Source organism: Balearica regulorum, chromosome 1, assembly GCF_011004875.1.
Source record: "Balearica regulorum gibbericeps isolate bBalReg1 chromosome 1, bBalReg1.pri, whole genome shotgun sequence".
In the NCBI taxonomy this organism is placed as follows: Eukaryota; Metazoa; Chordata; class Aves; order Gruiformes; family Gruidae; genus Balearica; species Balearica regulorum.
This window is the reverse complement of record NC_046184.1, coordinates 78,782,432-78,802,927: the sequence shown is the minus strand read 5'-3', so window position 1 is coordinate 78,802,927 and position 20,496 is coordinate 78,782,432. Positions and strand designations below refer to the sequence as shown.

At 42.1% G+C, this 20,496-nt stretch overlaps 1 long non-coding RNA gene across 1 annotated transcript; it reads right to left on the bottom strand.

The window, feature by feature from the left end:
• Positions 1-12,163: 12,163 nt before the first annotated feature.
• LOC142602804 (uncharacterized) lies at positions 12,164-20,496 on the bottom strand. Its single transcript, XR_012836629.1, has 3 exons — positions 20,411-20,496; positions 16,042-16,199; positions 12,164-12,289 (listed from the first exon to the last, which is right to left on the bottom strand). It is a non-coding gene; the product is annotated as an uncharacterized LOC142602804 (long non-coding RNA).

Here is a 20,496-nt window from a genome sequence, read left to right as displayed (position 1 = left end):
ATAAACCTATGGACAATACATCTGTCAGCAGCTATTAAAAACAGCAGTGCAGACCGAACCTCTATGCCCCTGGCAGCTGGAACCTGGGAGGGTGTTGTGGGAAAATACACTGCTACAACTGGCGCCCATTAATGCCCATGCTGGAGACAAAATACTGGGCCAGGAGGACATTTGTGGGACTCAGCATGGAAATCATGATGGCTAGTAAGAGAACTGAAACAAGGATTCTCCAGTGAGAGATCCTTGCAAATATAGTAAGGACAACCAATATGAGACATTGCTGTTAATCTAAATAACCTTAGAGAAGCAAGGAGAGAAGTAGCTGAAGGAAAATATGCAATTTCAAGGGGATCCCTGCTCACAACCACGTGCTTTCTCCTTCTGGCCTGTTCAGGGGTAAGCCAATAATCAGAAAGACAGCAAGTAGTGGGGTGGAAATAGATAGTTGCATAAAATTGCCATCTCTCTCCACCCTTAGTCATTATGGATATGCTAAGCTTTATGCCTCCAGACCGTAGCCGCAACATGAGGAAGAGCCACTGCACGTGTCAAGCTTTGTCTTCAAGCCAGCAAAGGTTATGGCAAAGCTTACAATTACCATTATTGGCTGCACACTCCACTACACACATTGGAATAGATATTTAAAAAAAAAAAAAAAAAGGAATCTAACTGGCTTTTCCTTCCCGTTGCTTATCAGTCACTCCTCCAACTAGAGTCAGTAAGAAGAACTGGGATTGCGACTTACCTGGGTTTCCCGAGCAGTCCTCTCTTTCGCTGCTCAGAAAGGTAGGAGGTAATGTCACAGGATGTGCAACAGGGTAGAGAGAAACCTCAGTGCTGATGATTAGTTTAGCTTCAGAAAGAGTCTCCTGGAATGATTCGGCAATGTTGTCTTCCAAGGTGCATGAAGATAGGTCTCTGTGTGTTTCAATAATTACGTTACAGAGGAGGACACGACATGTCTGCAGCTTTGGAAAAATTCACGTTACACATGACAGTTAACAAAAGCACTCCAGTCACAAGTGCAGTGAACGTGGGTAAGTTATACACTGTAGCCAGTATTTCCTGGCTATAAAGGAATTCTGTTTATTGTACACATTGTTTGCCCAACAGAATACTTGAGAGACAAGAGAAGTCTGGATCTGCACATAAAATCACTCAGATAAATACTTCGTCCGACTTCTTCTAAACACCTTTTCTACTAAATCGACTCCCTAGGCCATTTCCTAATGTGACATCATGGCTCTTTCAGAGTCAATGGCAAAAATGTATTAAATGTAACTCCACATAAGCTACTTCAGTGCAGACTGGATGTTAACATGTCAAATTAGACAAACATTTAAGATTTTGTGGGCTTCACACCCGATGATAAGAATGGCTGAATGAGCAGGACAGGGAGGAATCGAAGCCCTATGATACTTGGGTTTGTCTTTCTGCAATTACAGAGATGAATTTAGATGAAACCGTTCTGCTGTCTGTGGCTTTAATGAAGACCACTTGCCTTGCCTAATCAAAAAAACAAAAAGTATATATTTGAGAACCAAAAATATCTTGGTTTAATGACGCACATAGACAGAAGTTTATAAGTGGGTAAACTTCCTTGCTGCACAGCCTCAGTGCACCTGTGCGACAGCTGGATTTAATCTATCGAGGACTGTATTTTAGAAGCCATTGCTGGATTTTAGGCTGGAAAATGAATAGTGCCCCACCCAGCCATGTTCCAGTCCACAAACTACTTTTAACATTTCAGTGAGGGTAGAACAATCGTATTCTGTGGGTTAAAGAAATCCAGGGATGATTTATGTGTTGTTGGGAGTTTAAAGAGGAGAAAAGAAAACAGGCAAATTCAGCCCACAAGAAAACAACCTAACCATTTGGTCTAGTGCAGCAAACAGAACATCTAAACTTATCGATAAATGTGATTGATGCTTGTGCTAGATGCATTACAGAACAGATACGTACAAACAGGATTCTGATCAATACCAGCTGAGTTAATAATATTCACAGTTTCATAAGAAATAAGAGCTGTACTTCCTCGATATCTTTCAACTCTTATGCATCTTAACAGTCTGCACCAACAAACATACAGATCTAGACATAAAGATCAAATACCCTGCCCAAGAGCTGAGCACAAATAACTATCAGCCAAATGACAGCACAGCAAATAAGCGAGGCTCTGAAGCCTACAGGCTTTCCCAGCAGTGATTTGGGAAACCTATCTTTGGACACTTTTTTTTTCCTCCTCCCCCTCCAATCATGGGTAACAATCTTGATACCACTGACCTAAGTGGAGCCAGGTTTTTAACCATTAGCCTTACCATACAAATCCATCTGTTAAACAGATGGTATGAGATCAGGGTATGATCTCATACCTTCTTGGGCACAATATCAAACCCATGTGATCACACCCAAAGCATCTAGAGCAAAGGATCTGGATGTAACAAGACCACCTCAGCACCAATCAGAGCTCTCTTTTGCAGACTTGAAGAAGGCAAGGTTTTTCAAAAAAAGACCATGAAAATGTTGCCTTGCCTGCTCTGTAAGCTCTGAGACTCCATGACACCACTCATAAGGCTAAGGGTTGGACACACTCCTTAATACACTGCCCCTTCTCTCTTCTATTTTTGAGGCCACTCTACTAGCACTGAAGATCACTATACTGAAAAGTGAAACAAGTTGTAATAAAATTATCCAAAATTATTACTAAAAAAATAAACCCTCCTTAACATTGTGATTAAATGGTCAATTCATGGCCATTTGGAAAAGTTATTCCACAAACAATGGATCTAATCTAGCGAGCCTTTCTACCCATTCAGGTGCTAATGGTGCTCTATGCTCGAAGAGAGCATCTTAATACTGCTTGGCAATGTTCTGCTTTATATAACTGGTGGAGGATTTGTTTTGTTGACCTTCCCTTTCCATCAACTACCGATCGACATCCTATCTCTCTCTCTGGCTCAACAGGTATCTGATATAAAGTGAAGCTGCTCCTCAGGAGAGGCTGATGAAAACTTATCCCATAAGCCCATCATAGCGGTTAGACATCCATCTAGGGGTGGGACCCTGGATTGTGTTCCTTGTTTTGGCGCCTAATTATGTGTGACCTAAAGAGCCATCACAACCACAGAAATTAAGAATCCTCCCGAGTCCGGTGATCAGGACCTAGCTCTGGGAGAAACTCTGCTTTAGATCAAACAGGTCATTCAAGGCTGAATGAAGTGGGAACACTTGCTTTTCATTTTAATGAGCGAGAGGGAGGGAAACTAGCTGCAATTGACCTGAAGCAAGTGTTTTTTCTAAAAGTTTTGCTGAACTGGAAAATGAACTTTTCACAAAGCCCCTAATCAACACAGGCTTTCATGTTAAATACAGATGGATAAACCCCCCTATTGTATATTACATTTTTCCCCCTTGGAAATACTATTATTTTGTTCCTTTGTTCCACTTTTTCCCTGGAATTAGCTTTGCTTACACTAAACTAAAAGTTTGAGCTCAGACACTTAGAGGTGCAAAGTGAGTCTCCTAATCCCATAGTGCAGTCAATCTATGGAAATTAGAAAACCTTCTCATTTTAAAGATTTATCAATGAGTTTCAGTTAGTCAATCACAAAAGAAGGATCTCGGCCTGCATATAATTTAATGCTAAAAGGAAAAGCAACATACCAGAAATGCACATTTGAAAACATAAAATAGGCAAACCTCCAACCCTCTGCCGGAGTGAACCAGCAGATTTCCGAGTCGCTGAGGCTGTGGGGTGAGAAGATGAAATCAAATTCCCGCGGTGTGAGAATGTGCGTATGCCAATTACATCTGGAAACACACAACTTGTGGTATTATTTGGGGGCTGAAGGTTTCACCACAATAGAACGTGAGAGGGTCTTTCTGTTGGTGACAAGCCCTTTCACATGTCCTTGCACTGAAAAGAAAGGAATGCCAACACACCGAATCACTTCTGCATCTCCTGTCACCATATTTTTCTTTCCCATGCTCATCTCAGCCAGCTGTTGCATTGTCCCAGCTCATCTTTATTTGAACAGCTTGATGGTATTCTGGAGCACCAAGGCGGCCCGTGAGGCAATTCCCATCCCAGTACATGGCCCTTGCCATTCTCAGCCATATTTCATCACACAGATTTACAGGGACAGACAAACAGCTGAGTTACAGACAGATAATTGGTAGATGGTGGAGCTCTGCAAGTAAATTCAGACTCTAAACTTCAGTTATTTGTGGTTTAGTTCTTATTAAGGGCTTCAAAGCAAAAATTAGCACTTTTTATAACATTATTTCCTTAACGACAAGCTCCACAGAAATTTCTGAAGCAATTTCAACACAGCTTTATACAAATCTCATTTTTAAATGGCAGCTGTTTCTTCTACTCACCTACGCTTTCAAGCTACTACAACTCTACAACCAGAAATTTGACAGATAGAAGCTTGGGTGTTCACCGTATTTCAGCAAGTATATGACCTCTATATTACCATGCTATTTGTTTGCTCAAATGTTTGTCTTAACAATACCCCTGAATGGTTAAGAACTGTTATTAATTTCACATCTGTGAAACAGGAATTGGGCACAGAGACATTAAAGACCAGATACTCCCCTCCTTCCCCACCAACCCTGTGACAAAAGGCAAAGTCTGAAGATAAGCATCTAATGTTCTTGAGGTGAAATCTGGACTCCCAAGATCTGAGTGTATCAGTCACAAACACACTGCCTAGGCAAAGCATTTGTCAATAAAAAAAAAATTAAAATATTTAAGTACCTAAAGTTTTTCCACTATGCTTGCACAGGACTGCAACCTTCTCATCAGAAAAGGGAGTGTTTATTCTCATCTCATGCAAAAGCCTATTTGGGAATTACAACCTAGGAGGACTCCTCAGGCCCAAAATCTCTTAAGGAACCACAGCATACCCCAAACATGCTTCCTACATTGAGTTCAATACCAAACACAATGGACTAGTTGTCTAAATAAAACATACTCACATTTGGTAAATCCTGCAAAATGAAACCATAGGTAAATTAGGAAGTTCGAATCACCTGAACAAAGCTTTAGACGAAATCCATCCTCAAAACAAACAACAACAGAGATGATTTCTAAATGTGACAGGATTCAGAGTAGATTACAGCATAAAACCAAAAAAGTCCAGTCTCAAAGGTGCATTCGGAGAGGAGCAATGGTGTCCTTCCCACAGCATATTGCCAATATACAGGAGCACACCTACATATTCTGGGGGAAACTCACAGCGAATTTTGTAATAGAAAGGGTTAAAATCATAGCTCTGTCTTCTGCACACATGCCATAAATAAAGAGTATTCACTTGATGTGCTTCAGGTTCCACCTATACCATTAAGGAACTTGTATGCTCAGCATGCCCTTGCCAAGTACAATAGAAATCTACTGCAAAAGCATTTTGATTTCAAGCTCATATGCCAAAGGAGACAAACAAGTAAAAGGAGAACTACAGCATTAAAAGTCATGCTGAAGTGCATTCCCAATGTTGAATGCCCAACTACTACTGCGGCATTGTATTTACCTGTGTTTGCCCATCTTGCTGCAGTTTATATTATCATGCAAAACTTTGCAAAAAGTGAGATCACAAGAGGTTGAAAAACATTCCCACTTTGGTCCAGTAGCATGTTACAGGAGAGTGGAAAGCAACTGGAAGTGAAACACAAAGGGAGGAACTCCTTCACCTCTGCCTTACCTAAATATTCTAAATTGAGCCAAAGTTGTTCTTAAATGCATATGTACACTGCGTCTTCCATAGTTTTAGCAGAACGGGAGACACCAGTGCCACTTGGGCCGAACTGAGGTGGGGCAATGACTGCTTTGAGCTGCAGCTTCAGGCACAGAGAAAGTCCTGTCCCACAGAAGAATAAAAAAGAATAAGAAGCTGCCAGCCTCAGACAGCACAAGGCCGTGTTATCCCGAGGGTGCAGGCACTGTAGGGATGGAGGCACAAACGATACTGATCCTCTGGCCACAGGAAGGTGTAATAGCATGTGTGACTGACCCAATGTACTTGCCATCGTGCTGTTCCTCCCCAAAACAGGAAACGTAACTCTTGCAGAAAATTACCACCAGTCTGAAGATTATATGCATCTACTCAGGCAATTACATTCAATATTCAACAATCTTGATTGGCATTAAGAAAAGCAGCTCACTTCGGCCAGGTCCTCCCTCTTGCCAGAAGTGAGAGAGCTTGCTCACTCAGCTGCAAGCCTAGCTCTCAGCACTCCAGCCCCTCATCGCGCCGTAGGTTCAGTTGCGATGGATGTAACTTGTGTTGGCAACCACCAGCTCGTATCATTGTGCTTCCTATGCAGCTGCTCATAACTCTAGGCCTCTCCACAGCACCGAGCCTTCAATCAAAACAAATTGTTTGTTTCTTTCTGACCACAAGAAGAAGTCTGGTTTCATCGTTTGCTTTGGCTACGTCGCCTGAGTAAAAACACGCTATAATGCTAGGAACTCCGCTGAGCCCTCTCCGGAGCTAAAGCCATACGGTTGCAGTTTACAGTTCTGACTGACAAAGCAAAATAATTCACAACCGCTTTTGAGGCCTTGGCACTCGCCAAGGAACCCTTCTTTGTATGCTTTATTCGTATACTGAACTCCCACACGATCATGAAGGTGAAAATACTCGCTGAAGGGTTTAGAAGGATGGCATGAGAAAGGGTGTCCAAGGACGGCGTAGCGCACAAAGCGGGGATACTCAAGCTAGCGTGGGAATGGAAAGCAACCCAGCTGGGCGCAGTTCACCCTGTGCCCAGCATGCAAGCCTCCTCGGCTCAGCCTAGGCTGCACTGCAGGGTAGGCACACCTGGGGGAAGCGGTCTGCTTTTACTCCTCTGACAGCAGGTTGGGAACAGAAAGAGAAATAACTTTTGGAAACCTTATTTTCCCACTTCACGCTTCTCCTGGCTGCTGGAAGAGCTACCCTGGGTCCTCCTCATTCTTCATGCTCTGCTCACTAATGTTGCTGCCTTTGCCATCCACAGTCCCCAGCTCCCTGGCACATCTCCTCGTTGTAAAACGCAGCCACCAACGGGAACTTGCGATAAGCCTCAGTGTGGGTCCAATCCAACGGCTAATGAAGACAGAGGAAAACTATGCTGGACTGGGACAAATCTGTAAATTTACCCCCCCCGTCTTTTGTATGTCAGAAGATCGTAACACAGTCTGAAAGAGGGTAACACAATGTGGTTTCCTGAGACTGGGAGGAACCGGAGCCAGTGACCCAGGAGGTCCCATCCCTTCCCATGCTCTTCTTTTCTTTCCATGCTCCCTTCTTGCTGCCACACATCTAAATTTAGTCTGTAAACTCATTTTAACTGTAAGGGGCATGGCGTTGACTCTTTTGAGTGTCTGACACACTGTAGGAGCAGGGTATTTAAAACACAAATGCTTATGTAAATTCATCTTTGATTTTGTAATCAATTTAGTTCACTAATTTGTTGCAGGGATTGGCTGAAGTAACGTGCCAGAATTTTTACTGCCTCTCTGCCATAAAACTGACAGGCATAGGTTTTCTGTTTTTGTTTTTACTTCCTTTCAAGTGTAATAACTTCCCTTTTCATAAAATGCCAACATACTCTTTTAAAACTGTCAGGCTGCCATCAACCTGGTCATGATCCAGTGCCAGGCCATAGCCAGACAAGATGAGTTACAAGGTAATCTTTTCCCTGCCAAACAATACAAAGATATTGGCACCTTTCTCACGGCTGCAAATCAGCTCAAAGGGCCACAGAAATCAGAAACCCAAGAATCGCTTCTTCCTCTTTTTGGTGTTTGCCTTGCGAGGAAAGTGGCGTTCTGCAAGGAATCCAATATTTTCATTAATAGCATGCTGGCTTCTTCCCTTTCTCCAAGTCTTTTCCTCCACAAAAATCCTGGATATGATTTTAATGAAATTGAGGATACCCTTCCCCCACCCCCCTTCCAAGTCACAGACCAGATTCCTGAAGACTGGAAATGCTACTCCCCAGATGAAATACAAAGCAGCTGCGCAACTTTGGCATGGGAGACGACTGCACAAATGCCACCAAAAAGTGAATCTCTGTCTCAGCCTAAACTGGAAGTGCATCAGTCTTCCTATTCTGGAAGGCCACGCAGCAGTGGAGACTGTCCCTTACATCGTGTAGAAATAATAGTACAAAAGGCCACAGAGCTGGAGTACTGACTCCATTTTTTCCATATGACTGACACTGAAAATGAGGCTTTTCAAAGTCCATCACCAGGTAAATTAATACATCTGTGTAGTCAGTGTTTTAAGACAGATCTATAAAGCAGTGGTAGCTTCATGTGATTTTGAGACTACTCTTATGTTCTTTGCTGCCACAGTCCCTCCAAATTCCTGCTGCTTTTAAATTAATTATTTGAGATGTATGTGGGTGGTACCGAACTTCCACCTCCCACCTCCCACCTTCATCTGGGATTTCAAAGGAGGGCGCATCAACCTCTTAATTTCATAGTTCTGAAAGGGCATCAAGAACTGTGATGAAAACAAGTGTCTCCATGCAGTACTTACGATGTCTCTTATCCTTTAAATGCAGAACTGGCAGCCTTGGACATGCAGGGAATGGGTAGGGACTGCAAAGAGATCTAGTTAGTGCTGCTGGGAGAATCTTCCTTTTTTTCCCCCCACAATTTTAATTGTATGACCATAAAGTATACAGTCAACTTAGCAACATTAGTGCATCAGTCCTTCCTCATACCAATCTACTGAGCAGCATGGTACTTATGGTTGCCAAGCTGAGGAAAGTTAGCCTGGACTTTCACTGAAGTCAAGCTGGTTTTCATTTGGCCTACATAGCACCACCAGTAACAGAGATTCTTGGAGCCAAACTCTGCCCTCAACTCGATGTGGACAACTCCCTGTTTCCAGTAAGGTAGAAAAAGGGTAAATTAAAGGCAGCATTTGCAACCACAGTAGCAAAATAGTTAACAATGCCAAAACTTATTCCAAAACTAGAGATAGCTGCACACTTTGGCAATGCTTGCAGCAATAAAGTAGTAAATATTAATTTCTTTCACAACAGCAAGCATACAGGTATATGTTATCGGGTATTTGCTGATAATGGTGGGTTATGGAGCGATAATGGTATGTTATTAAGTGATAATGGTATGGAGGAAAGGTGAAATTTTTTCAGAATGACTTTTCAAAGTAGAAATGTCCTCTGGAAAGCATTGGGTTAACTAATATACTACTGACATTACCGATAATTACTTGCTACTAGAAGAAATATGCATGTGTATCCACACACGGTACTTGTAAAAATGCCCATACAAGAACTATAGCATCCATCACACACACCCTTTTTGAAAACTTGGACTATTGTTGGAATTTAGTCAGCTTTAGGATCTACGCAAACTATTTAGCAATAGACAACAGTCATTTAATAAAGCATTTGGTCAAGGTATTATCTTTGGGAAACTTGAATAAGAATTTGCAGCAGTAGGTTTCAGCTGCCCAGACTGGTAAGGGTACGTATCTCTAGCATTCACAATTCCAGTGTTTGCATCCTTTAATCCAACACAAGGTATCATTAGAAAGGCAATGTTTGCAGTCACGTTAGAAATCACAAACGCTGAAGCGTGTGTTATTAGAGAGATGGTAGCTGAATATCAAACACAGCAATTTTAAGGTATGAAGTTTGAGACAAGCACACGGATGATAGTAAAACTTTTGCAATACTGCAGATCATTCCGGAAGCATGAAAAGAATGATTAAAGAAAATAAAAAAGAGAAAGGTGACACAGCTCACTGAAAGCATGAAGTGATTTGGGAGTTTGTCTAGTTCTGCTTAGGAAGCCAAATGAACCACTCACCAATGGAAAACGATACCCAGTAAGGAAAGGAAATCAGATGAATACACAATTTACACACCGTCTAGATAAGAGATATTTACCTTCAGATAACTTTAAATTCAACTACTGAAATCAAGTATTTCCGGTCTCCAAAACTCTTGTGACTTAGACCAACATCTTAATAGCTCTAATCCATGTAGTTGGGAATGAAGAGAGAGAAAAAAAAAAAAAGAAAACCAAACAGAGATTGAGGTACCTTACACTCCAACTCCATCTGTTATTGGATACACAGTAAGATAAGGTACATTCAATAAGGAAGTCCTCAGGCAATCTTCTGCCTATAGAGTACTCCAAACAAAGTAGTCCTCTTTCTCTTGCTCAATATATTTCATTTGAAATGTTTAACTAGAAAATTGGATTATATTAAAAAGAAATTTCCAGGGAGAGTTGCACTTCGGCTACACTCCAAAGCTCAGTGCAAAATATTAGACATGCGAGTTATGATCATGGAGAAACCAAATTTCCACTCTTAAATTTATATAGTATAATTAGTAACAAATCTACTCAGAAAAATATTTTAAAAAGATTTTAGTGGTTAAGCAGCACCTTCCTTTCTGATGACATAATGCTATTCTTTACATCAAATCCAACCTCACTCAATAGTTGCTTTTGATATTGAAGTGGAGCCTAGTAGTATGAAAGAATATTAAAGCAGATGTAAAATTTAATTTTACATGCTCTTCAAGGCAACTTTAAAAAGTGGTAAAGGTCGTCTTGCTGTTATTGGAACCCAGTTTCTTTGCTAATACATGAAAAGCCTTTGAAGGCCTCATTCATCTGGAAAGCAACAACATACTAGCATAATATTTGCCAGTGAATCATGTAAACCAAATGAAAATGTATCCACTGGATCCCAGCGGGTCAGGAATCAGCATCAGAATAATTCTCCTCTTGATCCCTCTGCTAAATCTCCATGAAATTGCCTATTATAATCCCGAAGAACTCAGGAGGACAAAGCACCGACAACCCCATTTTGCACATTGCGCCCACAGCCCCAAGGGTTTTGGACAAAAGCAGCGTATGCTGTGGAAGAGTGTGGGACCGAGGTAAAGGGTAAAGCCCACAGCGTGTGTCCTATCAACGAGCTCGCCATCTCTTCTAGGTGAAACCTCCTGTAAAGGGACCATTGCTTTTGTGCCAAAGCTGTAAATAACATACAAAATAAATGACTAACCTTATAAAAGACTAACCTAGCTCCCCTCTTAAGGAAAGGACTCATTCTTCTTGGGAAGTACCATATGCTGTTGGATGTATGGAGAGTGAGTATTAATTATCGACAAGGATCTAGGTGCTGTATGCACACAGAACGTAAATTTGGTTCTTGCATCAGAGAACTTCCAATTAAAGAGGTCAAGAGAGAAGACGTAGATCCAGGCAGCCTGGTAAAGGACAGAAGATGCACAGGGACAAAGGAGGAGAACAGCCTCGTGAAAGTACCTGCAACAAACTGTAGACAAAACTTTTTTTTGTAGGCATTCTTGCAAAGCAAAGGCTCAAGGAAGATTTTGAAGGAAAGTAACATAATATGTGATTTTGTACGACTCTAGAAGAATCCTCTGACATACTGAAGAGCAGCAGTAGAAGGGAAGCTCGACGTATTCAGCATATGGCAATGCATCATTTTTAATAGTCTTCACTAAAATAGCTCATGAAATGTCACCAACATACCTTGAGCACATGGTGATATTTTTTAATTATCTTTATTTGTTTTTGACATTTCAGCCTTTACTATTTACATACTCTTTAGCATTAATGTTGAACCATTCTGGCTTTATTTTAGCAGGCAACACTTTATTAACACTTTAAAAGCTTCCTCAGAAATGCCTTCAACATGCAATTTGGATGACAGCCAGGCATGAAAAGCCACCTCTAACTGAAAAGTACTTTAAAATGGAATGGAATGGAGATATATGTAAGTTCAGTTACTTAAGTCTCATGAAAATATAGCAAACATGGAGAGTAGATGGTGTGCCACAGGGAAAAGCCTTACACAGGTTGATAGCCCAATCAACATTTCTTTCACAGATGCCCTCGCACTCAGAGCATACTGGTGAGTAAAGCAGTGCCTCAAAGAAGAAACAGTCCCACAGTAATCTCACAGTCTACCCTCAAATCCCCCCCACCCTACTGTAAATAACATACAAAATAACTACTAACCTAAAAGACACCCCAGGCATCCTACAGCTGGGAGGGGATCACTTTCTCACTCCTATTTATGTTGCAGAAAAGCCTAAATATGATTTGAAACATTTAGCTAGTAACTTTTAAAAAAGGAGTTTACCTTGAATACGCCTCCCGTTTCCCCTCCATGGTCTATCAGCATGGCAGAGCTGACAGCAACATGGTGGTGACTCTCTCCACCTCAACTCCAAGGGTAGCTGTAAACCTTCACAACCATGTTTTGCCCTGAGTCATTTGCTTCAAAGAGAAAAGAAAAAAAGAAAATAGAAAAAGCAAAACGGGGCATGGCATTAGCACTGTCCTTTTCACTCCTGCAGCTGACCAGGAGTAAGGATTAGCTTCCTTTCAGAGATCCTCTAGCATTTACAGACTCAAAGAGGAAAAATGAAATTTTGCTTGTTCCTCTTCCTGGGGGTTTAAAACATGACCAGATTTTAGGAATTGAACCAACAGGAGAGGGAAAGTGTTCTCACAACTAAGTGCCTTCCTTGCATTCTTTCCCAGCATTCATGGGACAGAAAAAAAAAAGCCAGAATAAAGTGCCTACCCTGCCACACCTGGTCATTATTAATTACATAGTTAATCAAACTGGAAAGGCCACACAACCTAATTTAAGCAGAAACTTGGACGGAAATCCCCCCTTTTTTTTACTGTTGATCTTCCACCGCTTTGCATGTGTGGGTAATCACAAGCTGTCATTTTCAGACTGTGCGGACGGGCAAAAGCCAGAACTGACATATTTAACTTGGGAGGAGGAAAGGTGAGATTTATGGTGAATGGCAGGAGCCAGTTAAAAACTAAACACCTGTCATATTAAATAGAAAGAAACCTGCTATCTGCCGAAACTCTGCTGAGCGGAGTCTGACCCCACCTACGGAGAGCTTGAATTACAGGATATTTGTTATAACAAACAGAAAACTACTAGGGAACCCAAGCCAGGAATCAGGCTGGGCAGCAGGTTGCAGCTCTCTCCCCAAGGTGACAACCTTTCCCCCAGTGCAAAGAGCAGCCCTGCCAAGGAAGAATTTGTTACTTGTGCAGCCAACCTCCTTTTTCTTCCTTGGCCCCAAGGCTAGGAGGAAGGTAGTTGTCCCACAGTTTGTGGCTGTGGTCCTAGGGGAAGTGCTGTCCCCTCCTCATACAAGGAACTGAAAGTGTTTCATGTGAAGTGCAGAGATTTTTTCAAAAATGGGGAGAAACTCTGTGTAATACACCTAAAGTCAGTGTATAGTGGCAGAGAGAAGTGAGGAATGTCCTTGGCTCCTTTGCTGTCCATTGCTTGCAAGACAAGAAAATTACAGTAATGCTGTCACCATTTGTGCAAGGTGAATAAGCATTTCTTACCATCCTGAGTCTCTAAATGATCATCCAGAGAACGCTTCCCATTGACCAGCCCGAACGTCCTTACCAGAAGCAGCTGGGGAACTCAGGACCTCACGTGCACCCAGGACTTCTCTAACACAGCAAGAAGCGGGATTGCCATGGGAGCGCAGGGCATGCACTCGCTCCTCGGAATTCAGCCTATCGTACTCCCTGTGTTGTGGCTAGCTGATGAGAGAGTATGGCCACGATTCTCTTATGACACATAAACCAGAAACAAGACCGACGGCATCAGAAGTATTACAGCAGGGCAAAGGCGGTAGGAAAAGGGAATACTCTCTGTGACTATTTGATGTAAGATGAGTGAGAAGACAGACCCCAGCTTAGGAAACTACTATATAAGAGCATGCCAGGTTAAATCAAACAACTGGCTAACCCAGTATCCTGCCTCTGGTGGTGTCCAGCAGCAGATGCCTAGGGTAGGTGTATGAGAAACAGAGCAAGAATAAAACAATCCTCCTTGAGATACTCCTTCTCAGCTTCCAGCAATCCCAAGTATTAGGAAAAAACAGATCATACTCCTGCTGATGTGCTTCACGGATCTGTGCAAATCACCATCCTTGGGTGCCTACGCTGCCTTGCCCTCCTTCCCCAAACTTTTCTCCTACTTTTTAGACTGAAGCACACCTGGCCAAGGACTGCCTTGCAGTACATATGAATGGCAATTAATACAAACAAGTCCTCATCCTGGATGGCCCTCAACAAGGTCTACAGAAGAAACTTGTGTTGGTTTTGCGTGGCAAGGTTTTGGTAGCGGGGGGGCTACAGGGGTGGCTTCTGTGAGAAGCTGCTAGAAGCTTCCCCTGTGTCTGACAGAGCCAATGCCAGCCGGCTCCAAGACGGACCCGCCGCTGGCCAAGGCCAAGCCAATCAGCGCCTCTGTGATAACATATTTAAGAAAGAGAAAAAAACAGTTAGAGAGTGCTTTTGCAGCCAGAGAGAGGAGGGAGAAGATGTAAGAACATCTGCAGACACCAAGGTCAGTGAAGAAGGAGGGGGAGGAGGTGCTCCAGGCGCCGGAGCAAGATTCCCCTGCAGCCCGTGGTGAAGACCATGGTGAAGCAGGCTGTCCCCCTGCAGCCCATGGAGGGAGGATGAGGGGGTGTAGAGATTCCACCTGCAGCCCGTGGAGGACCCCACGCCGGAGCAGGTGGAGACACCTGAAGGAGGCTGTGGCCCCGTGGGAAGCCCGCGCTGGAGCAAGCTCCTGGCAGGACCTGTGGATCCGTGGAGAGAGGAGCCCACGCCAGAGCAGGTTTGCTGACAGGACTTGTGACCCCGTGGGGGACCCACGCTGGAGCAGTTTGCTCCTGAAGGTCTGCACCCCGTGGAGGAGACTCATGTTGGAGAAGTTCGTGAAGGACTGTCTCCCGTGAGAGGGACCCCACGCTGGAGCGGGGGAACAATGAGTCCTCCCCCTGAGGATGAAGAAGCGGCAGAAACACCGCGTGAGGAACTGACCGTAACCCCCACTCCCCGTCCCCCTGTGCCGCTGGGGGGGGCGGAGGTTGAAGCCGGGAGTGAAGTTGAGCCTGGGAAGATGGGAGGGGTGGGGGGAGGTGTTTTAAGATTTTGGTTTTATTTCTCATTCCTCTGCTCTGTTTTGCTTAGTAATAAATAAGATGAATTCCCTCTCTAAGTTCGGTCTGGTTTGCTCGTGATGATAATTAGAGAATGATCTCTCCCTGTCCTTATCTCGACCCGTAAGTTTTACCTTTTCTCCCCTGTCTAATGAAAGAGGGGAGTGATAGAGCGGCTCTGGTGGGCACCTGGCCCTCAGCCAGGGTCAACCCACCACAAAACTGTAGGTTAAATTCCATCCTCATGTAGACAAGCCAAATAAAAAAAGGAACAACTCATGTTCTGCTTCTACACGCAAACACAGAGGGACGATAGATAAAACCTTTCACTATGTAACCCCTCCCCACTTTTTCTGCTGCCATAAAAACAAACGAACTGAAAACATTTTTTTTTTCAACTTTTTCCTTTCTGTAAAACAACAACAGCATAGAGCAAATTCAGAAAGTAAGCTGAAATACAGCAGATACAACATAAGAGCTACTACTGCTGCTTTTGCAAAAACTAAACAATATGATGATCCATTAGGGAACTAAGATAGCGCAGAGGACTGAGAGGCCAATCACTGCCTTCCATACACAAACTGAATATGCTATAATTATTTTCATCTTCTTTCTTACAAATAAATCAAAATTTTATTTGAAGGCATAGTTAGTCTTAGAAAGCAATGGCAAGTATAAGCCACAGCCTTAGCGTAAACTACTTGCTTTCCAATGTATTTGGATACCATTATCAAAAGTGCATGCATGCAGCTGAAAGGTTGAACAGCTATAATTGAGGGGAAAATTTGGCCTAGTCTCTAAAATCAGGCTAAAATGATAGTTAGATCCATATTAAGTACAGGGTTTTTTTTTGTTTGCCTTTTTAAAAAAAAAAAAAAAAAAAGGCATCAAAACCATTAGTTTCCTAGCTTAAATCTCTCACTGAAAACGCACTTTAAAATCTGATACTAAGCAGCCCAGCCATAGTCCTGATACAAAATACAGTACTACAGATGACACACTGGGAAAAATAAAACAAAATTAACATACCAATGTTTGTGGCTGGACCACTATACCATTACTGGCATTTTGCTTATGTAGTGATTCCATTGGTGTTTTGCATTACATGGCAAAACCATAGGTTCCCCTTCTAAGAAAAGAATTGCTTAATGTGCCAAATGGTACATCTGGAGAGAAGTACTGCCAGCCTGCAATGATAAAAAAAAAAAAAAAAAAAAAGAAAAAGAAAAAAAAAAGATTAATCTGATGCCTGTGGACTAAGTTTCTAAAGGATGATGCTCCTCACAGTATTCCTATTGACAATCATATTTTGGTACTGTATTGTCTAAAGCTTTCAGGCTGGAAAGCATCTTTAATCCATTACTCTATGGCTTTTCATTTTTTTGGCAAATCCTGTAGCTGCAGGGGAGACGACTGTGGTTTTGGTGAGATAACATGTATTATTAGTGCTTTGCTTTAGCTTTTTAATTAAAATATTCTGTTGCCTTCCACTGTCAGAGACACTATCAGGCACAGAATTCGTTTGATCTTTGAATGAGTAACGTGAAATGAAGCCTTTTGCCTCATAGCATGGATTTAGTGTCATATGGTATTTAAGGTTCAGCACATACATCAGAGAAAACAGGTAGAAAGGACCTATTAGATCATACATGGTCCATGATAACATGTTTTTGCACAGTGTATTATACTACTACCGTATAAAGCCTGGTCGGCCCTTCTAAGCACCAACCTCTACTACTTCTTTGGAAGGTAACTGCTCAAATCAAACATTGGGATTCTGCGGGGGGGACCTCTGTGCCCGTCGTCTACAGTTACAGAGCTCTGGGTGGCTAAAAGGCTCCCACTGTGCAATTCCAAGTGGAGACCTGAGGTGTAGCAGACCTCCATCTGAAGTTTTTAATTTAATTAGCTCCAAACTATGGCTCCTTTTTAACAGTCTTTTCTTCCTGACATTAAGAAAGAAAGAAAGAAAGAAAGAAAGAAAGAAAGAAAGAAAGAAAGAAAGAAAGAAAGAAGAAAGAAAGAAAGAAAGAAAGAAAGAAAGAAAGAAAGAAAGAAAGAAAGAAAGAAAGAAAGAAAGAAAGAAAGAAAGAAAGAAAGAAAGAAAGAAAGGAAGGAAGGAAGGAAGGAAGGAAGAAAGGAAGAAAGGAAGAAAGAAAGAAAGAAAGAAAGAAAGAAAGAAAGAAAGAAAGAAAGAAAGAAAGAAAGAAAGAAAGAAAGAAAGAAAGAAAGAAATCCCAAGTGTTTTAGACTCTGGAGACTCAAGTTTGCACAGAATGATACCAGCAGTGCCCAGATCTGCTATGATTCAGTGATATAAAATATAACCTCTATTAGCAGAAGTAACAGATGTTGTGGAGGATACTACTGCAGCAAGGCACACAAGTAATTCATGGTAGGTTCAAGACATCACCAAACACATCTGTCCCAGCAGACAAGGCAGGGATACAAAGTCGCCTTGGAGCAAGGCTCTGCATTGCTAAAGCTGTGCCAAACCATCCGAGAACACGACTGTGCAAATCTGCAGCCGTTTCAGAAGTGAAGGAGCTCTCTGGTTTTGAGGTTTGTAACAGTCCCTGCATTACAAAAGGCCATCCAAAAAATACGTTGGATTTTTTTTTCCCACTAAAGGTGAATGATTTTTCCAACTGAATACCTCCCTGATTCCATGGTTCTAGGCATGCTTTCTGGAGTTTTTGGAAAGAGATCTACGTTATAGATCTTAGAGCAAAAGTTCCCAAAAACATTGTTCTGGAGTTGTTCATAACCAGTTTGAAATAGTCTGTGGACCATATTAAATACTCAATGGAGAAAAAAGGTGATGCCTTTTTCTAAAGAGTATTTCACAGCAAAAAAATTCAGAGAGCAAGCTGAGATGGGGTACTTAATACGGCGATACAAATGCTTCAGGGATGGGACATCAGTGCATGTGACAATGTAGACACAGGTAAAATATCTGAAATTCTGTAAAAGGCTATGGGTCATTATTGCTAGCTCACACTGCTAGGTTAGGGCTGAGAGAGGGAGGTGGGAAGAGACATGCCTTCCAGGGAAGAGACATCCCTTGGAAGCTGCCTTTATGCTGTGAATTTTCTTATCACTTAGAACAAAGACACCAATAGACTCAGCTTGGTCAAACCGCTGGTTTGGCACATGCATGGCCACGCTTTGCCTGCTTCCCTGCCAGTTTAGGTATATGTAATTGTGCTACAGACATCCCTTCAGCTCTGCTGGGTAGATATACTACTCCAGTCTTCTACTAGGTAATTACCACTTCCCATAATATTAAGGAATACTGAAAAATAGAATTAAACTCATACCGAACTTTTCAAAAGTCTCCATCATCATCTCCCCTACACAGACAAATTGCCAGCCATCACAGGAAGCTTCCGTGTTTCGTAACGTGAATAATGTAAATTGCTTTGACATTTACCAGTGTTTCCTACAATCTGGAAGGACCTCCTCACAAACTGACTACACACATTAAAAGACAGTTTGCAAATAAGTCAAGTTTGGCAAACAAACTCACTTGTCCTCCAAACTTAGTGACATTTTTAATCTCACACAGGAGTTCCTTTATTTTCACAAAGATCAGAATTTTTACATTCCAGGAGGTAGTTTTCAGGATTGCTCTTTAGTTCCTTCCTGAAGAAACATGTTTGAAAATTGATCTTATCTAAGTTATTTCCCTTCTCTGACACAGAATATTAATGGAAATTTGAACAAAGAATTCAGAGCAGTGTGCCTGTTGACAAGTGGATGAGGAGTGTCTACATTTAGACACAAGCTACTGAATTTTTCAAACAGCTCTGGGAGACTGATCTCTACAGAGTCTGATGTTATTTGTTTACTTGCAATGTCCAGACCTGTGCTTCATTTTATTGAACAATCAGCTCTGAAGTCTTTCCAGTGGCATTTAATGTACATCTCTTATTTTAGTGTCAGACATCAGATCTACAAGTATGGCTCTCACGGCACATATCATGAATTTCTGCTTATTTTTACGTGGTGAAAACACTGTTTTTCCTGAAAAACAATATAATAGCAAAAGAACAAAGTTCACAGTGAAAATAGATGTGGCATGGTTTTATCCTATGATAATGTAACAGTTCCTTAATATTTAACTTCTATAATAACAGCTAAATTAGATACATGCTTTCAGAGACACAAACTGTTCCAAGCCTTGCTGTTTCACAGATGGTGGATGCAGAGATTAAGTGACTGGCTGAAAGTAACACAGGAAGTCTGTGGCAAAGTCAAAAACTGATCCAAGAACTCCTGATTCCTATCCACTGTCTGAACCGCAAGACTGTTGTGTCTTCCAACTTGTGTTATTATTCCGTACCTGTATATATTGTTTGCCCTCACCATGCTCTGTTAAAAGAGCTCTCAATACCATTAGAAAACATGAGCTCTTATCTCTGATAACCTCCACGTTTGGCCTCACAAGCCCTAACCGCCCCTCAGACCTGGATGGAGGTCCAGGAGCTCCTTCCACCACCGTTCCCAGACACCCAGCACCGACAGCCCACCTCTCGCCAGGCCTATGAACACCAACCCACAGACCTCCCACCTCCTCCTAATCGCTTGAACACGATCTCCCTCACAATCCATTTGCTAAACCTGCAAATCTGGCAGCATAGCTGCCGACCTAAGTGTGGTATGTGAGTCTTCTCTGACCATTAGTGTCTTGAAGGTACTTGTGGTTCAGAAATCCCTTTCCTATCCGGTCTGGGAGGTCCACACTCACCCTGGTGCCCAGCAGCTTCATCCAGCCAGCTCCAGCTGCAGCACTGAGCTGCCCATGCTCTTGGAGGGACCATGCAGTAAATGTCACCTCTGCAAATGGATATTTGCAGAACTTAAATTCCAGGGAGGAAAACCCCAAAGCTTTTGCCTTTTGTTTGGGATAACTGAGAACATGGAAACTGAAAGACTGTATGGGAGAGATTTAGAAAAATACAAGGGGCTGTTAACCGCTTCATGTTACTGCGTGTCAATGGGAAATAAGTACCAGACGTGTGTCTTCGAAGCCTCCCTGATGTGATTTGTCTATAGCTGCAAAGCACACACCAGAAATACAATCCAGGAATTGCATACCATCATGTCCTGGCACTGATCACCATAAAACAGCTTGCTGCACCTCGTGTTCACATGTGGAGTGCACAGGTTCTTGCTAAGTGAAATCGTGGTGGTTCGGAAGCCATCAAATCCGGCTTCCACAAATGTGCTAGAAGTGCTGGGGGGAAAAACTAAAACAAACACGAAAACTGTCTGTGTAGAGTAATAAAGGAATATGGAATCCTACAGTGCACATAAAATCTAAAATTAACCACCATTTAAAAAACTGTGATTATTTCCTTTTAAAAAATTCCTTAATTTTAACAAACACACATACCTGGGTTTATTGTTCCATAAACCAGTTCATCCAGATTTGTTCTTATTAGCCAGATTCCATAACTTACAGTAGACCAAAAATGAAAA